Below are 15,718 nucleotides of genomic sequence, written 5' to 3'. Positions count from 1 at the left end.
TGTTATCCTATGGGAGTGAGTGAGTCTGGTGCCACAAGCGCCAAGTCTGACTCCAAGTGGGTCTTTGGAGGGATGGAGAGGCCCTTGAGGGCCATGTAGGTGATTGTGGCCTGGCTCCAGCCTGACATCTTGGAGGGCTGGGGACATGAGGGGCAGGAATCATGACAATCTCCTGGACGCTGAAGTATCTGCCATCACAACCAACTATCAGCAAAAAGCAGAGTCCTTGGAATACCAACATCTCTTGTCCAACTTTGTAGAACACAAACACATCTTGAATCACGTTGAGTTTCGTACAAAACATACATTTGACGTGATTGTTCTTCAACGAAAAGATCTATGCGATAAGAAATAGAAAGAAATAAAAGGGCCAAATAATGAATCTATGCGAGAGAGCAAAAGGGTGACCAAACAAAAATACAAGAACTGGCTCAAAACACACGCAGCTACTATGCTGCAAAATGATTCAGAGGACATGATGCTAAAAATGGCTGGTAAAACCTCAGCCGACTACTGGAGGCTGATAAATAATAGCCTGGCACCCCAGCATGCTCTACAGGATAACGCAGTCTCAGAAGCAGAATGGGTCGAGTTCTACACAAATCTTTTTCACAGTGGCAAATCAATGGGACCTTGTGTTTGAGCGAGATGATATATTACACGTAATCAAAAACATACGTGAATCCAGAGCTCCAGGGCCCGACGGCTTAACGAATTATACGATCAAGCGTAACCCAGAACTATGGACAAACTTCTGTGTAACCCTATTTGACAGCGTCGTTAAGAGTCAATCGACCCCCAAGACATTGAAGAGCGCTGTAGTGGTCCCAATCTTTAAAAAGGGGGACCGAACCAACCCAAAAAACTATAGACCTATAGCGCTCCTTGATGTTCTTGGGAAGATTATGCTACTCTTCAACAAAAACTCTTAAAATGGGCAAGAGAATCCAACCATGTAGACCCAAGGCAAGCTGGGTTTTGTAAAAGGGGTTGGATGTGGTCTAAATTTACTATTGCTGAATTTACTAAAGATGGAAGCAATTAGATCAAATTCTAAAATCTATCTGGCCCTGATAGATCTGTCACATGCGTTTGACAGCATAAATAGAGAGATGCTGTGTAAAAAACTGATCATATGGAACTGTCCTTCCAGTATAGTGGACGCTATTCTTGAATTACATATGGGCACTTCGATCCAGATCTGCTTGGACATGATAGGCACACTGTTTGCCCCAATCAGTACATACAAGGCTGTCCTTTGGCAGCTATCATCTTCAACTTGTTTATATCAGATGTAAATGAGGCATTCAATGGCGCAGCCACGTTTCCTCCAGAAATTCACGGCTCGCCCATTGACTACTTGGTTCATGCTGATGAACTTACCCTGATAGATTTGACTCCAATAGGACTTCAGCGCAAACTGAATATCCTTGATGCCTATATAACAAACAAAGGGCTTCACATCAACAAACAAAAATGTGAAATTCTAATTTTTGACAAACTTTCAAAGAAAGAAGTTCCTTTGGTGTCTTGCTAAAGACCAGCTGCAGATTGTAAAAAACACCACATATCTAGGTATGAGGATCAGCTCCAGTAGAAATGATGCTCCATGGGCTGAAGTCGCTAAAAGTAAATGCCGGCAGTTGGCATCCCAAGCTTCCCTGATCAACAAAAAATTTGGGAAATTGTCATTACAACCAATCATTATGTTTTTTCAGCAAAAAGTCGTTTCAGTTCTAATTTATGGTGGTGAAAATGCCTTCGGATGCTCAAGCGATCTGTGGAATTCACTCGAAAACATATTTTGCACACGAGTGTTACAGCTTCCGAAAGGCACTTCAACTGTTTGTCTACAATATGAATTGGATCTTATTTCAATTCACGCAAGAGTCACATGGAACTTATTGAGCTTGTTTCGTAAAACGATGTTGAAGGTTCCAGTGGCCCAAGTTCAAATACTGCACAAGCCTGACAGTGACAAGGTGTACACCATCCTCTCCAAATGGAATCTCCTTTGTCAAGATCTATTAAGAGAGTATGATATCTCTCTTTTGACGCTAACAGAAAATCCAGACCTGGCAAAGAAGAAGATTTGGAGAGCAGACTGGATCAACACCTGCGACTTAAGAGCCAAATCAAAACTGATGCATGAGGTCCCAGGAGAAGCAAAAGCTTATGGTCAATGTCACATCTATCTAACTCGCCTTCCGGACCAACATGCTAGAGCACTGTACATGCGTTTCAGGCTAAACATTTTGGCAACCAAAGAACGTCTGGGTACTTGGTCTAAGCACGTCGATCTTGACCTTACGTGCAGATTTTGAAGTAAGGCTAAGGACACCCTAAAACACTTAACGATGTCCTGCCAGGCATTTCAACATCACAGAGGAATCAATGTTGGGCCATTGATCAACGATCATCGGACTATGAGTGCTGAAGATTGGTGGAAAACACTATTTGATGGGTCTAACAGATCAGTAGTATTTGCACTAATACATTTTCTGCGAGTGCTAAAAACCCGCTTGGACGAGCAGAAAGTAAACTAAGGGTTGAAGTAAAACTAGAAAAATCTGCTGTAGGAAATTATTGGACCTATTAACTGCCTTTTATGTGTTAACTATGGACTCATGTGTGGAAAATGTGAAGAGGAGGGAGGGAAAAGGTTGTTCTGGTTTTCTTTTTAAAGGTTTGAATAAACCAAAAAAAAAAGAAAATTGTAAGTAGAATAACGATGACATCACAGGAAATGATGTCACATCAATGTTGCCAAATGAAATGACAAAGAAATACATCTTGGGGTTAACAGCTGCCGATTATCACGAGATGGTCAGGTAGCAGGGAGCTAAAACAAGAAATGCCCACTGAAAATCTATAAATTCTTCAATGTCAGCAAGTGCCTGCTGCGGATGAACTGGTGTGAAAAGGCAGCAAGGTGATAACACTTTTGTATACCCCAAGGGAAGTTGCGGCAGCATGGGCTCCCACAAATGCAGCTTGTAAGGCAAGCCCTAGACCAAAAGTAATATAGAGAGAAATATATTGCTGTGTTATAAGACTGCTAAATGGCATCATGGGGAAATTGCGGGGGGCATCCCAGATCCTCATGGCCCCTTTTCACTGAAAAGGTTGAAAGGCCCTGATGCCTTCCCTGCCCTTGACACATGAGCTTCTTGTTCTTCCCTTCCTGGATTTGTTCATTAGTCTAACTTATTTTTGTGCACCAAGTCTGTTTCAGTCATCTGTAATCAGGCATACATCCATCAAATTAATGGGCTCGGCTCACGCTGGGCTGGCTGGGCCTGAGGCAGGCAGGCCTGGAAATCGGTAGGATTTGGACACTGAAATATGTATGTGCTAGGAGTGCATAAAAAGCAGTAACCTACCACCCATATCGGTAGGGTTGGCAATTATGAATTTTATCCCTCCAGCCTTACTCTGTATGACAGACTAGAAGTGTTGGTGTGTCGCAGGCTATGGGTATTTTTACGTGTTTTGCAGAATATTGTAAATTTCACTGAATGTTTTTCATTTTCTTTTGTCTCTGCGACCATAGGACGAGTGTACGGCGCAGCTACTGCATCTCCAGTGCTCCCAATCATGTGCGTCTTACTAAATATTTTTAATTTGCAGAATGTTTTTACCTAATTTTCTCCCTCTGGCTCCACTGAGCATGTACGGCAGCCCTACTGCGTGATGGTGGATAGCTCGCCAATAAAGTACTGGTGTCTAAAATGATAGTAGCCTGCACCTCACAAGTTTGAGTCCTGCAGCAAAGCCGACTTAGCCTTTCATACATCAGAGGTGGACTTATTAGGAATTTAAAAGAGGTTAGCCAATCAAACTGCGCTAAACACTGAAATTTTCATGCACAGTTGTACATAATTTTAATTTTCTGCACAATTAGCCTGACACGTGTTTCGAGACTTGGCTCTTCTTCTGAGGCTGGCAAACATATATGGATACGTTTAAGGTCATGCATGATAGTCATAAATAACCAATAATAGCCACAAAATAACAACAACACAGGCATAAAAAAACAGAGGTCAACAAAAAATGGTCCCACACAGACAATAACATATGCATGGATCCATTTTCACGATCAATTAATAACCATAGATTAATTGGTATGCAAATCATAATTATAATGACAACAAGTAGACATTAAAGTCATCAAAACATCACGGTTGAACTTACTTGGACTGTGGAGTGTAGGGCAATACCTCCACAATTTGCCAATCACCCGCAGCCTTATCCTATCAACTTCATATTCTTGCAAGCGCTGGGGATCTCTGTTCTTTTTTTTGCCCCCGCTCTGTCCTGGACTAATTAGGTACAGTTAAAATGGGTTAGTAATATCAACTGTTATAACCGCGAGTAGAACCCAGCAAGAGGCATTATATAAGAACACAACCTGTTAATATAATATGAGTATGTGTTTTACAGAATCTGTTTCATTTTGCTGTATGTTGGTCATTAGGTTTTGTCCTTCCAACCATACTGATCATGTATGACGCATCCTGTATATTGGGTGCGGCAAACCATTTTATGGTTTTCACAGAGTATTTTGCATTTCACAGGATGTTTTTCATTTGGGTGTGTGTGTGGTGTTGTGGGTTGGAAGAAGGAGTAAACACAAAGGATGATGCCTCACGGAACTATAATTTCTTCCAACTATTTCATATTCAGGACTCAAGACAGCAATTAACAAATTGCGAAAACAGTCATAATAAACCGCGTAGTTTGTGACCACGTGGACCACCTTGTAGTCTCTTTTGACTATGCGGTGGTCAGGGGAGTTGCTAGGTCTGGAAAAGACCTGGGGCTAAGCTGATGTCCTAACTGTTGGGACTGGGGGCTAGCTAGTCTTTTGGCTGTAGCTCCTGAGATTCTATCCGGGGCTACAACCAAAAGATCAGGGGCTATAGCCCCCTTAGCCCCCCCTAGCAACGTCCCTGGCGGTGGTTAACACAGTCAGAAACTATGCGGTCTGTGGTTTCAGTGAGTAACACGATCGGAACATGCGGCGACGGCCACTGAGGGATGCATTTCCATTTGCACAAAAATATTTAAGAGATGCAAACGTAAAATCGTATGAGATGAAAAGCGGGAGAATTGTTCACTCGGCTTTCTGAAATAGACGTGAAGAGACATAAACAGAGAGAAATTGACACATATAGTGGAGATAATTAAAGTTTATCCTGTGCATTTGGTTAAGGACAGAGGCAACCCCGCCTTATACAAAAAAAGGAAGAAACATATTGAATCATTCTGATTTTACCACGGGATGGTGCAAAAAAGATAAAAGAGAAAAAGAGAAAAAAGAAGATGTATAAATATAAAAAAACGTTTTCTTGTTGTTTAAATATGTACAGATTATTTATCATTTTCAAGTCCTGAGGAAGACGGACATCAGTTCTGGTGGAACTAGATGAGAATTCCGTCGAAACTTAATAAAAAGGGAAATTCACAAATCAAAAATAGAAGTCTTGTTATGTAGATACTTCTCTTGAATACCTTTAGTAGACTTGCACTCGAAATGAGTTGCAGTTGTGACAAAGAACGGAATAGATTTCCAGGTCTCAGGAGTTATAGGTTGACACAAATATAGCTGATAGGGTGCAAAGAAAATAATAGCTAGTATTCTTTCATTTGCGTATATTTGCACATGTATGCTCTGCATCTTTTGCACATTATAGCAGAAGTATGCTTTTTGTATTTGTATATGTATTAAAAAAAGTTTTTTTTAGAAATATGTACTGTTTAGAAGAAATTCAGAAGGATTTGTAATTCATAATTTATGGAATTTTAAATACATATCTTAAAATAATAAACACATGTTTTATAATGAAGTAACTGCTTACACCGACCCATCGCATTTTTTCATTACTGTTTTGAAAATTATAGTTCCGTGAGGCATCATCCTTTGTGTTTACTTTATGGTTATTTCCACGATGCCCACGATGAAGGGGATACCCACCTTTTTGGTTGGGTTGGAAGAAGGAGTTAGATTCATACTGGACATTTCTTTGCTTTTTATTCAAAATAATAAAGAAAAGACCTACCATGCCCTATTGCTACAGGAATGGTCTGTACCCAACCAAACTAACTAAAGTGCTTGGCTGTCCTTAGAAAGTCCAAATCAAAAATGCCTTTCTGTCCAAAATCTAATATACTTCACCCTACCACTAATACAAATAACTAAAGTTTGCCAAGAAGAATGTCTTTCTCCTGGCTGCTTCCCTTCGGCCATATGTCTCAAGGCTTCACTTCAAGGTTCTCTTAGTACACCCACAGATAAGTTTCAGGAGAAACAGATCTTTTAAAGATATTCTGGTCCAGAGCTTCATGTCCAAAGATGAATCCAAAAGACAAATTAATTGGCTAACTGTAAAAAAGAAGGGGTTTCATAAATGCACAAGATGCAACATCTGTAGGTATGCAACAAACTGCGAAACATTCATACATCCGATAACAGATCAAAAAACATGGATCACACAATGGATAACATGCGAATCAGACCATGTGGTGTATGTGTTAACGTGCCCTTGCCAGAAATGGTATATTGGCAGCACAAAATGTAAGCTGAAAATTCGCATCCAACAACATGTGCGTGCAATCCTGCATAAGGATGCCAATTACCCCATGGCCAAACACTTTTCTGACTGTCATCAAAGCAACATTGATCAATTGGGTTTCTTTGGAATACACAAAATAGAAATGGGTCCCAGAGGAGGAGACAAAGAGAAACTCCTAAGACAAAAAGAAACTCGTTGCATCCTAGATTTTGAAAGTAAACAACCTAACGGACACAACATCGATGAAGAGTTGTATACTTTTCTGGGGTGCTAAATTAGATTTCTGATAAACTCCCATGTTTTACCATCACACTACAAGTGAAGAGGCGTATAATGTTTAGAGCTAATGCATTATAGAGTTTTCCCCCCCCCCCTTTTTTTCTCCTCAGTAAACTTCTGACTCCCCAACATTAGAACTAAAATGTCAGCAAGAGCAAACGTAGATGTAGTAATTAGAAGAGTATTAATTCTAAAAATGTTTTAATTGAGTTATGGTTTTAATAGTTTTTAATTTTATAATGCTTTTTAGGTGATTGTTTCTTATTTTTGCACTGATGCCTAACATATAATATACAATAGGTTTCGGAAAGAGGGGTCACAACAAGGGACCATATAAAACATGTAATGAATTGGGCTTCATGCAGTAGAAGATAGGGAGTATGGGAGCTTAATAACGTTGAGGGCCTTCTGAGATAGGGATGGCACTATGATGATAATGTCGCGCATTATGCACTTTATAAGCATTCAGTCATTGGAAGAAACGAGACTGAGTCATAATGATGAATTAAAGACAATCCTTTGCTGTTTAAGCACAATGCACTTGTAAGAAAAAATCGGATTGATCCGAGAGAAGGTATAATTCTATGGTTTTAGGTTGTTGGCACTATACACCTTATGTTCTTTAAGGGTTGCCCGGTATTAACTGGATAATAAAGAGACGTTAAGGAGCACTAAGCATCCCAATAATTTCAGAATACTGCTGCTAATGCACTAAGCACTTTATTTAGCAAAAAACAATCGCCCAAATATATGGGGGTTTGGTTATTTGTTTCCGCATGATATAGTTAGCCAACCCGTAAATAAGAAAAACTGTCTTACAGACATTTGTTCAGCCTCTGTTTTTAGACATAATAGACAAACTATGCCTCAACTCCCACGAAATATTGAAAAAGACAAATAAAACTCGAAGGTACCCACGTTTATCTACAATATGCCATGTGTATTTAGAAATGGATTGAAATTTTGTACCACATAGATCACGAAATGGCATATGCAAAAGGTGGCAATTGCTGGGTATTCGGGAAAAACACAGGGCCAATATGGCCGACATATAAACTGTGTGTTCGAATCAACTTTAGCAATAAGTCCCTTTTTTGTGTTTATATTCAAACTGTGTGGGTAGTCTCTCTTTCATGTTTCCTCTTTTAAATGTTTGGCTGACAATGAGGCAAACTGTTGTGAACAAGCGGCGAGTTGGCCGCGGAACGCGTGAACGCCTCAGCAAATTATTTGTTGCACTTGGGAGGACCCATGTATTTTGGTCGTTTGAATTTTAAAGGATTACCATGTGTTTGGTGAAGATTACAATTTTCCCTGTTAAAAAATAAAGGAAGGTTATTTTGGAAAACGAAGTGTGGACTTGGACGTAAACATTTTTTCCAATTTGGATTTGATTGGTGCCTTACCAACACTGTGGAGAGTGCAGCTCAAACTTTCTGGCATGAGAATGGCAGCATTTTGAACATATATATATATATATATATATATATATATATATATATATATATATATATATATATATATATATATATATATATATATATATATATATATATATATACACACCAGAAATCAAAATGTCACCCTCTAGAAACAAGTTCATTAAGATGGTCTCTTCTGGTTCTCTGTGTCTTATTTATGAACTCCTGTAGCTCATGCCAACTCATCAACTCATAGGTCTGGTTTTCTAGACGGTGTAATGCTTATCAGTATTCTCAGTAGCTTCCTTAATGGATTTCGTAATACAGTCTCTTACAGTCCTTCCTCTGAGTTTGAGTATTTCACTCTCTTTCCACTCGACCCTTGTGGGGTTTGATATATTTTTATCATGGGTGAGGCACCACTACTCCTGGGGTGTCTCTACTAGGCTCTTTCTCTGAGCCTTTGGCGCACCATTTAATCCTGACTCCTAGTACTTTTCAAAGTCTCTCGTGAAGGGATTCCCCCACTCTTCAACAGTTAACTTTGGAAACGTCTTCCATCCTTCACAGGATACTCTTTCTGGCTTTCTCAAAGCCTCATACTTTATATCGCCGCTCGCTTTCCTTGGTTTCTCGTGATATATACATTTATGTTTTTTCAATGTCCCAACATCAGTATCAAAGTTTTCACAGCTTCCTTCCCTTACGGTATGTACCCCCTGTGGCCTCCCTATTCTCCATGCCACCCTGGTACCTTTGATTGTCGTGGGTGGCGTTTTGGTTCCTCATCTCCCTGCTCGGGCCATCTCTTTAAGCTGCTGCACTCGGCAAATGCCTGCTGACGGGAGATTTCAGGTCTCCCACTTCCACTGGTGACAGCGTCATTTCACGGGTCCACCATGGTGCTTCCATGGTCATGCCACCACATCGGACGTTTTCCAAGCTCTGTCTTGACAGCAGCTTTTCCACTGTTCGCGTTTCCGGGACTGGGGCATCTCGCTCTGGCATTCTCTGCTTCTTGGATTGCTGTGGGATCCACGGTCCCATTCTGTTGCACCCCTCCAAGGTGTAGGTACGTCTGAGGGCTTCCCCTGCATATGGATGACTCTCCTCTTCTACTATTCACTCGTCCTTCTTAAATAGAAGTTTGCTCTTAAAGGGAGATTCCCTTTTCCTTCAGGTGTTGTGGTTGATCTAAAATTGCCTGGAGCCAAACAAAAAGAGGGCACGTTTTTCATTACTGGAGGCAGTCCCACATATGCAAATAAGGTGGCTTACATATGGAGTTCCTTGTGGGAATGAGAGTCCTTGTCCCCTAAGGAGGAGTCACTTCCTGTGAGGTTCCACTTGCCAAGACCACTAGGGAGGGTCCTGCAGAGCAGGCTCTCTTCCCTAGATTCAAAGGGGGTGGCTCCCCCTGAGGAGAAGTTGTAAATACTCTCATATAATCACAGTGTGTGTTGGCGGCTGCAGATGTTTTTATTCATTTTGCTGTATATTTTTCATTACGTTTATCCCTCCATAACTACTGTACATGTATGTGAATTTAGAGAATTGTTTTAGCTTAAAAATTAATACCTCAAGTTTGGTTTATCTCATTTGTAACTTCAACTTAAGGCCTATGCGTGTCTAAGCACAAAATGTTGAGATATGGTGGGCTAAAAGTGCATTTCTCTACCTCTATAAAAAATCTCCATGCAAAAAACCTTTTCAGTAATCATTTTAGGAATGAAAGGGTTAATAGAGCTTAGCCAAGTGTGCCATGGCTTTATAAACCTGGCACGTCAAACCTGTTGAGCTTTCATCATCAAGAATATGGTAGGTTGAGCAATGATACGTCAGAACGTCAGACACAGGTGGTCTCTCTTTTCCCTAAGGAAATCATCCAACCATGGGATCCACTTATGGGTGGTCACTGTGTTGGGTCCTAAATGATCCCACGATGGCACCACTCGTGTCAACGTTGCCAATGAGTCACTTGACAAGTAAAATACGTTTTCAATTTTTAATACAACAATTGTCAGACAAAAAAAGTCAACAGGGCCTGCAGTCTAGGTGTCTGTATTCTTTTTCCTCAACCTTGAGGGATCTCCAACCTCCCTAGCCCAGTCTCTCTACTGCCAAGGTTTTTGCTGCAGTACATATTTGCTATAGCTAGGGTATTAAATTGAATTGAATTGATTGTTTATTTGTATAGCGCCCATACACAATGTGCTTCAAAGCGCTTCAAGGAGGGGGGGAACATGTTAATGTTAAAGGACATTTGTACCGCGCACTATCACCACTGTAGTGGTCCCTTGGCGCTCTGGCGGCTCTGAAAAGGGAGAGGCGGGGGGTTGAGTTAGTGGGAGGAAGCAGGAAAAATGCAAGAGAGCAGTGATGTGCTGTTGGCGGCCTCAGCCCGGTGGGTCCGTTGGCTGGGCTAGGGGGTGTTTTATGGTCCGTAGTCGTCGCATGCTGTTGTGTAAGGCTATGTGTGTTTTTGTTTTGTTGTTGCAATGTAGTGAAGTTTGTGCGGATTGCTGGTTTTAAGGCTTGTGGTTGTGTTTGGTTGTAGTTTGAGAGGTGTATGCAGAGGGATGGAATTGTTAGTTGGTTGGTTGGTTAGTTGGCATTGCTGTCCTTGCAATTGTGGGATTCCATCTAGATGCGGTACATGCTAACAGTCACATTTCTATCTGGATGCGACACAGGCTAGGTTCAGAATTCTAAGTGTGGTGCATGTTAAGAATCACATTCCCGTCTAGATCTGGCGCAGACCAAAACTTGAGAATTCCATCTGAGTGTGGCACATGCCAACAATCACTTTCCTGCCTAGATTTGGCGCAGACTAAACTTGAGAATTCCATCTGAGTGTGGCACATGCCAACAACCACATTTCTGTCTAGATTTGGGGCAGACTAAACTTGAGGATCCATCTAAGTGTGGCATATGCTAACAACCACATTTCTGTCTAGATTTGGCGCAGACTAAACTTGAGGATCCATCTAAGTGTGGCATATGCTAACAATCACTTTCCTGCCTAGATTTGACGCAGACTAAACTTGAGAATTCCATCTAAGTGTGGCGTATGCTAACAATCAAATTTCTGAGATTCCATCTAAGTGTGGCATATGCTAACAATCACATTTCTGTCTAGATTTGGAGCAGACTAAACTTGAGAAATTCCATCTAAGTGTGGCATATGCTAACAATCACATTTCTGAGATTCCATCTAAGTGTGGCATATGCTAACAATCACATTTCTGTCTAGATTTGGCGCAGATTAAACTTGAGAAATTCCATCTAAGTGTGGCATATGCTAACAAACACATTTCTGAAATTCCATCTAAGTGTGGCATATGCTAACAATCACATTCCTGTCTAGATTTGGCGCAGACTAAACTTGAGAATTCCATCTAAGTGCGGCATATGTTAACAATCACATTTCTGTCTGATCACATTTCTGTCTAGATTTGGCGCAGACTAAACTTGAGGATCCATCTAAGTGTGGCATATGCTAACAATCACATTTCTGAGATTCCATCTAAGTGTTGCATATGCTAACAATCACATTTCTGTCTAATCATATTTCTGTCTAGATTTGGCGCAGACTAAACTTGAGAATTCCATCTGAGTGTGGCACATGCCAACAATCACATTTCTGTCTAGATTTGGCACATACTAAACTTGAGAAATTCCATCTAAGTGTGGCATATGCTAACAATCACATTTCTGTTTAGATTTGGCGCAGACTAAACTTGAGAAATTCCATCTAAGTGTGGCATATGCTAAAAATCGCATTCCTTTCTAGATTTGGCGCGGGCTGACCTTTGTGGTTCTCTCAGGGTATGGTACTGGTTAACATTATACTGCAGGCCATTGAAAGGTAAGTGAGAGTGGCAAGAGCTTTCTGGAGTAGAGTAATTGCTCTACTCCCCACCCATGCCAGCACTTAGAGTTTTGTCGGTGTCTGGTGGCTTCATTGGCTTCCCCTGCTGACACCTGCAGACACATCTTGGAGCCGCTGAAGTCGGAGCCGCCCTTGGCCTTGGGGCCCTTAGCCAAAGGGCTGCCGGGCAGAGGGCTGCCCTGGGGTTCCAGTCTTGTCTGTCAGGTGGCCAATCACGGGGGTTGGGGGCGGGTTGGGAGGCGGGAGGAGGTGGGAAACAACACGGGAGGCTGGTCGGGAGGGGGAGAGGGAACAACGCTGTTTGCGGGCAGCTGGGGCCAAATAGTTATGTAAAAGGGCCCAAAGCTGGTCCCAAGAGCTTCCACTCACCTGGCCTGCAATCATTACAAATGGCGAGGTAGCGAGGCGGCCGGTGGATGGGCTGCACTCGCTCCGTGGGCAGTAGCCAATCACGGGAGTTGGGGGCAGGTTGGGAGGCGGGAGGAGGTGGGAAACAACACGGGAGGCTGGTCGGGAGGGGGAGAGGGAACAACGCTGCTCGTGGGCAGCTGGGGCCAAATAGTTATGTAAAAGGGCCCAAAGCTGGTCCCAAGAGCTTCCACTCACCTGGCCTGCAATCATTACAAATGGCGAGGTAGCGAGGCGGCCGGTGGCTGGGCTGCACTCGCTCCGTGGGCAGTAGCCAATCACGGGGGTTGGGGGCTGGGTTGGGAGGCGGGAGGAGGTGGGAAACAACACAGGAGGCTGGTCGGGAGGGGGAGAGGGAACAACGCTGCTCGCGGGCAGCTGGAGCCAAATAGTTATGTAAAAGGGCCCAAAGCTGGTCCCAAGAGCTTCCACTCACCTGGCCTGCAATCATTACAAATGGCAAGGTAGCGAGGCGGCCGGTGGCTGGGCTGCACTCCCTCCGTGGGCAGTAGCCAATCACGGGGGATGGGGGTGGGTTGGCAGGCGGGAGGAGGTGGGTAACAACACGGGAGGCTGGTCGGGAGGGGGAGAGGGAACAACGCTGCTCGCGGGCAGCTGGGGCCAAATAGTTATGTAAAAGGGCCCAAAGCTGGTCCCAAGAGCTTCCACTCACCTGGCCTGCAATCATTACAAATGGCGAGGTAGTGAGGCGGCCGGTGGCTGGGCTGCACTCACTCCGTGGGCAGTAGCCAATCACGGGGGTTGGGGGCGGGTTGGGAGGCAGGAGGAGGTGGGAAACAACACGGGAGGCTGGTCAGGAGGGGGAGAGGGAACAACGCTGCTCGCGGGCAGCTGGGGCCAAATAGTTATGTAAAAGGGCCCAAAGCTGGTCCCAAGAGCTTCCACTCACCTGGCCTGCAATCATTACAAATGGCGAGGTAGCGAGGCGGCCGGTGGCTGGGCTGCACTCGCTCCGTGGGCAGTAGCCAATCACGGGGGTTGGGGGCGGGTTAGGAGGCGGGAGGAGGTGGGAAACAACACGGGAGGCTGGTCGGGAGGGGGAGAGGAAACAACGCTGCTCGCGGGCAGCTGGGCCCAAATAGTTATGTAAAAGGGCCCAAAGCTGGTCCCAAGAGCTTCCACTCACCTGGCCTGCAATCATTACAAATGGCAAGGTAGCGAGGCGGCCGGTGGGTGGGCTGCACTCGCTCCGTGGGCAGTAACCAATCACGGGGGTTGGGGGCGGGTTGGGAGGCGGGAGGAGGTGGGAAACAACACGGGAGGCTGGTCGGGAGGGGGAGAGGGAACAACGCTGCTCGTGGGCAGCTGGGGCCAAATAGTTATGTAAAAGGGCCCAAAGCTGGTCCCAAGAGCTTCCACTCACCTGTCCTGCAATCATTACAAATGGCGAGGTAGCGAGGTGGCCGGTGGCTGGGCTGCACTCGCTCCGTGGGCAGTAGCCAATCACGGGGGTTGGGGGCGGGTTGGGAGGCGGGAGGAGGTGGGAAACAACACGGGAGGCTGGTCGGGAGGGGGAGAGGGAACAACGCTGCTCGTGGGCAGCTGGGGCCAAATAGTTATGTAAAAGGGCCCAAAGCTGGTCCCAAGAGCTTCCACTCACCTGGCCTGCAATCATTACAAATGGCGAGATAGCGAGGTGGCCGGTGGCTGGGCTGCACTCGCTCCGTGGGCAGTAGCCAATCACGGGGGTTGGGGGCGGGTTGGGAGGCGGGAGGAGGTGGGAAACATTACGGGAGGCTGGTCGGGAGGGGGAGAGGGAACAACGCTGCTCGCGGGCAGCTGGGGCCAAATAGTTATGTAAAAGGGCCCAAAGCTGGTCCCAAGAGCTTCCACTCACCTGGCCTGCAATCATTACAAATGGCGAGGTAGCGAGGCGGCCGGTGGCTGGGCTGCACTCGCTCCGTGGGCAGTAGCCAATCACGGGGGTTGGGGGCAGGTTGGGAGGCAGGAGGAGGTGGGAAACAACACGGGAGGCTGGTCGGGAGGGGGAGAGGGAACAACGCTGCTCGCGGGCAGCTGGGGCCAAATAGTTATGTAAAAGGGCCCAAAGCTGGTCCCAAGAGCTTCCACTCACCTGGCCTGCAATCATTACAAATGGCAAGGAAGCGAGGCGGCCGGTGGCTGGGCTGCACTCGCTCCGTGGGCAGTAGCCAATCACGGGGGTTGGGGGCGGGTTGGGAAGTGGGAGGAGGTGGGTAACAACACGGGAGGCTGGTCAGGAGGGGGAGAGGGAACAACGCTGCTCGCGGGCAGCTGGGGCCAAATAGTTATGTAAAAGGGCCCAAAGCTGGTCCCAAGAGCTTCCACTCATCTGGCCTGCAATCATTACAAATGGCGAGGTAGCGAGGTGGCTGGGCTGCACTCGCTCCGTGGGCAGTAGCCAATCACGGGGGTTGGGAGCGGGTTGGGAGGCGGGAAACAACACGGGAGGCTGGTCGGGAGGGGGAGAGGGAACAACGCTGCTTGCGGGCAGCTGGGGCCAAATAGTTATGTAAAAGGGCCCAAAGCTGGTCCCAAGAGCTTCCACTCACCTGGCCTGCAATCATTACAAATGGCGAGGTAGCGAGGCGGCCGGTGGCTGGGCTGCACTCGCTCCGTGGGCACTAGCCAATCACAGGGGTTGGGGGCGGGTTGGGAGGCGGGAGGAGGTGGGAAACAACACGGGAGGCTGGTCGGGAGGGGGAGAGGGAACAACGCTGCTCACGGGCAGCTGGGGCCAAATAGTTATGTAAAAGGGCCCAAAGCTGGTCCCAAGAGCTTCCACTCATCTGGCCTGCAATCATTACAAATGGCGAGGTAGCGAGGTGGCTGGGCTGCACTCGCTCCGTGGGCAGTAGCCAATCACGGGGGTTGGGAGCGGGTTGGGAGGCGGGAAACAACACGGGAGGCTGGTCGGGAGGGGGAGAGGGAACAACGCTGCTTGCGGGCAGCTGGGGCCAAATAGTTATGTAAAAGGGCCCAAAGCTGGTCCCAAGAGCTTCCACTCACCTGGCCTGCAATCATTACAAATGGCGAGGTAGCGAGGCGGCCGGTGGCTGGGCTGCACTCGCTCCGTGGGCACTAGCCAATCACAGGGGTTGGGGGCGGGTTGGGAGGCGGGAGGAGGTGGGAAACAACACGGG

At 45.6% G+C, this 15,718-nt stretch overlaps 1 long non-coding RNA gene across 2 annotated transcripts in view; it reads right to left on the bottom strand.

The window, feature by feature from the left end:
- The window catches only part of LOC138580035 (uncharacterized), a 109,332-nt gene that overhangs the window by 25,151 nt on the left and 68,463 nt on the right, over positions 1 to 15,718 (bottom strand). For both annotated transcript variants that reach the window (XR_011304165.1, XR_011304166.1), the window contains exon 2: positions 4,195 to 4,322. This is a non-coding gene — a long non-coding RNA (uncharacterized lncRNA). The remainder of the gene's footprint in view (positions 1 to 4,194; positions 4,323 to 15,718) is intronic.

This window comes from Ambystoma mexicanum, chromosome 1p (genome assembly GCF_040938575.1).
Source record: "Ambystoma mexicanum isolate Mex_15411 chromosome 1p, UKY_AmexF1_1, whole genome shotgun sequence".
NCBI classification, from domain to species: Eukaryota; Metazoa; Chordata; class Amphibia; order Caudata; family Ambystomatidae; genus Ambystoma; species Ambystoma mexicanum.
This window is presented reverse-complemented; position numbering and strand designations above follow the sequence as displayed.